Below are 4,761 nucleotides of genomic sequence, written 5' to 3'. Positions count from 1 at the left end.
TTGTTAATATTTATTTTAATAATATTTAATAATAATTTAATAATATTTGTTACTTTTTTTGTTAATAACTTTTTAACGAATAACGAGCGACGGCTAAAACCTCTTGATAATCACTCAGGGTCATGACCTTGACAACATACATGAAGGTCAAGGTCATTGGGGCTGGGTCCGTTGTTATCAATATTTACCGTTACAAGTGTTTTCTAACGCCATATGGTGGCGTTAATGTCTCGGACCACGCGAATTAATTTTTAACACTGAAATATAATAAACTAGAACGCGGCGCACGGTCTATGCCGCCTTTGTTAAGAAGAAATCCGAGAGAGAGCATTCAAAGTGGTATCTTTATCCTTTGTCAAGCTATACTGCGCATGTGCAATAGACGGTAGTGGGGCTCCTACAGTCTCGTTCTAAGGTTGAATACAATGCGTGAAGCTGGGTGTGCCGTATAAAACTTTTGGCCAGATTATACTAGAAAGACACAGATATCACTTAGAAGCCTCTTTGTCGGATCGCGAAACTAGCGCCAGTACGCGTTCCAGTATTACATATTAATTATTATATTTCAGTGCTTTTTAAGCAATATAGCGCGCAACCATGCCAGTTTAAAAACTGAACAGCGTCTTGTAATGAAATTCCTCGTAAATGAAGGCGTAAAACCTAGTGAAATTCACAGAAGACTTCAAGCACAGTACAGTAGATCAGCCTCTTAGCCGCAGTAATGACAGGAATGGTTGTAGTGGGCACCGATCAGCCTTGGCCGGGATCATCACTCACTGATGGCCGTCCTTAAAACGTTGGCACCATTAAAATGTTTTACTGCGGCTAAGAGTCTGATCTCCGTACTGTGCTTAAAGTCTTCTGTGAATTTCACTAGGTTTTACGCCTTCGTTCACGAGAAATTTCATTACAACACGCTGTTCATTTTTTGAAATGACTGGCATGGTTGCGCGCCATATTGCTTAAAAAGTAATTCGCGTGACCCGCAACATTAACGCCACCATACGACATTAGAAGACACTTGTAACTAATCAGCATGATTAAGAAGATGCTGAAAGGTCGGCCAAATTTGTACGAGGTCAATAAAGCAGACTCTTCAGTGTCAGCAGAGAGGATCCGAGAGCGGACATGCCGGCCTTTTGGCTGTAACACTAAAATGCCCTCGTGCACTAACGCCCTCTGAAGAAGTGGATCCAAGTTACATAGCAAAATTAAGATTTGTGCACAATTTGTGGTGCGTGTCCGTACTAAATCCACTTTTCGAGTCTGCTGGAGCTTTATTCTCGAAAAATTATGCATTAGAAAGTAAGGAAAAATACTTTCTAATGCGTAATTTTTCGAGAATAAAGCTCCAACAGACTCAAAAAGTGGATTTAGTACGAACACACACCACAAATTGTACAAAAATCTTGAATTTGCTATGTAATTTGGGTCCACTTTTTCACAGGGCGTTAGTGCACGAGGGCATTTTAGCGTTACAACCAAAAGGCATGTCCGCTCTCGGATCCTCTCTGGCTTCACGTTCAGCACTCTATTCTCCTTCCAATAATATATGTTCTAAGATTAACATATAATGGCTGCGTTCAGCAGAACAAGCGGCTTTGCAACTGTTATAAAATTCTATAATATGATTGATTTATATATATACATTTAGATCTATGAAGAACTAAAGGCAAAAGCCAATCATGTTAAAGAATCTCATAACAGTTGCAAAGCTGTTTTCTCTGCTGAACGCAGCCAATAATTCGACTTATGGAGGCTTTGTACGAGAGTTTATAATTTTCCGATTATAATGGCTATTTAGAGGAAAAAAATCAATATTTAATAGTGAATTATTTATTGCATACATACAGGGAATGGAAAGTTATTTTTTAAAAGTAACTAGTTATTGTTACTCATTATCGAGTTAAAAAAATAACTAGTTACTGTTACTAGTTACTGATTTTTAAAAATAACCCGTTATCGTTATCCATGGTAGAAATACAAGAGTATGCTTTTATACATATTGATGCCAAGCGGCCAATTAAATTGTCGCCAAGAATACGTCATTGTTACGTGGTAAATTTGAATATTATTATTTCAAGCATGCTCAGCTATGTTCTAAAATTCACTGCCAGTATTGAAAATTTATAGCTTATGTTACGTGCATTACAGATTTTTAACACTGAAAGTGAATTTTAATACATAATCCTTTTAGTTTTCCTTTTAGTGTTTGAATTGTACGTTAAATACGTGAAATACGTTAAATATATGTCTATATACATACAGGGTGTCTGTAAAGTCAGTTATCACTCTTTTTACTTGGAAACGCCTTTAGATATAAAAAAATGTTTCAAACAAAAGTTGTTTGACTTCAAGGGGAACATAAAATGGTACATTGATTTGACTTTGGGTAGCGCTGTCAAAGTCAGGGAAAAATCACTTCAAATTTTTTATTTAGAATCCCCATTTTTTTATTACATATTCTTGTAGCTTATCTCGAGAGCTTTCCAAAACACATAGATAAAATATTTTTTTATTAAGTAAATCGTGAGTTATGAAGCTTGAATGTTGCAGTACCGTCGGCATTAGCATTGTCCGAACACTGGCTAAAACCTTTTGAATATTGTTCAGAATCATGATCTTGTGCAGATTTGCACATCTACATGAATGTTCTCAAGTGAATATATAACTTTTTTTATAGACTTTTATTCTAGTTCTAACAATTCAATGTTGTTCTTTTGTGTTGTCCGCAGGGTGGCATACCTTCAATTTTCACATAAACTAGAATTTTCATATTAATCAAATATTGTCATGAATTGAGCAGACTACTTTATCGACCTCGTACAAATTTGGCCGACCTTTCAGCATCGCCTTAACTTTATTTAAAATGTCTAAATTGTTTGAAACTCGATTAGTATTTCTAGTTTTGAAATATTTATTTAATTATACAATTTATTATCTAAATACAATTAATCATAGAATTTATTATCTAAATCTGAATTAGATATATACTTTTTGAAAAATGTTACACATTACACATGGTAACTTCCCAGTCAGAAATGTTTGGTTGATGCGACGTCAAATCAATGTCGAAAATTAAATGTCGAAATTCTGGTCGATGGATGTCGAAAGCGTATAAAAGATCAACAACTACTCAACTATCATTTCGACGTCGATTCAATGTTGAATTAAGGTCAAAATTTGGTTTGAAATAATATAAACTAATTAATTTTTCAATTATTTCAATAAGAATACTGAAGTATAAACAGTGCAAATAATCTAAACCAGAATAAAGACTATTATAAAACATAAAAAAAACAATTTACGATGTTTTCAAGGTTTAGGTTTAGGTTTTCAAGGATTATTCCTTCCAAAGTAATATTCAAATTTAACGGTCATCCATCCAAGCCATGATCGCCACCAACGTTGCTTCTATGATCGGGAACAGCAGACACTTCACATGATCCATAACTCAAGCCATAACTACTTGATATTAATTGATATATATCCGTGACACATAGGTGTGATCAGATTAATATATCAATGTATAATGTGTGTGTGTGCGCGCGTGCGTGCGTGCGTGCGCGCGTGCGTGTGTGTGTGTGTGTGTGTGTGTGTGTGTGTGTGTGTGAGCGCGCGCGTGTGCGTGTGTGTGTGTGGATGGATAGGTGGGTGTCGGTGTGTGAGTGTATATGTATTCGTATGTTAATCAATTATGCGATTTCCTAAATGTTTATTATGTATATTTTTATATAAACAACATTTATAATATTTTATATACAGGGTGTCCCAAAATAAACTTTTGTCCTTAAAATGTCATATTCCTGACTCAATTCTGAGAAGATTTTTCCTTTATCAAAATTTTATCCGAAGCTTAGTGTTCAAATTATAACAAGAAATAGTTAGCGACTTATAGGCCGCATATGGAAGATAGACAGGGGCGTGCAACTTACTGTCGGACGCAGGCGGTACGCGGGGCCCTTGCGACGATCAATTGATTGCTACACGCGCGCATACACATGACATTTTAAGGACATGCGATTACATTCTCTCTTGCTCACACACAACACACACACACACACACACACACATCAATTACCTTGTAAAGATTCGATGACTTCTGTATAGCTTCGTGAGAAAGACGGAATTTCCATTTCGATGGATCACGTACAGTTCCAAATAAATGTTTATTTTAATAAATTTTCGTTAATTTTAATGCAGACGTTATCACTAACTGACACAGATCAGATTATTATTTAGTTAATTCTTTTTTTTACATAACATGTCACTTCAACATTTCACACTCGATTCACATACTCGATTTACATACGAACAAATCACTGGAAATCACGAAAAATCAACTAATGCATCTATCTGTTATGTACTTTACAATCACTGTCGATTAATTATCTATCCATTGAAACATCACACGAAGAAACACGGCGATTTATTAATACACGACCCGTTCACTCGAGGATAGCAAGCAGTCGACTGACTTTAATACCGAATTTATTAATTAATAATTATCAGTGTCGATTAATGATTCGTATCGATTAATTATTTTTCGACTAAAAAAATCACTCGAAAAAAGAAACACACGACGCGTGCACTCGATGATAGCAAGCAGTCGACTGACTTTAATACCGAATTTATTAGTTAATGATTATCCCATGTCTATTAATTATACGTCGACTGAAAAATCACTCGAAGAAAGAAACACGCGCACAATTTATTAACACACGACGATTTACTGACACACGAGACGTTCACCCGACGATA

General features: G+C 35.5%; 1 protein-coding gene across 1 annotated transcript in view; it reads left to right on the top strand.

Annotated features, from left to right (window-relative positions):
- The window catches only part of LOC105452625, an 8,430-nt gene that overhangs the window by 1,378 nt on the left and 2,291 nt on the right, over positions 1-4,761 (top strand). The window lies entirely within an intron of this gene.

This window comes from Wasmannia auropunctata, unplaced genomic scaffold (genome assembly GCF_000956235.1).
Source record: "Wasmannia auropunctata unplaced genomic scaffold, wasmannia.A_1.0 LD336027.1, whole genome shotgun sequence".
NCBI classification, from domain to species: Eukaryota; Metazoa; Arthropoda; class Insecta; order Hymenoptera; family Formicidae; genus Wasmannia; species Wasmannia auropunctata.
The sequence above is the reverse complement of the archived record's forward strand: the minus strand, read 5'-3'. Positions and strand labels throughout refer to the sequence as shown.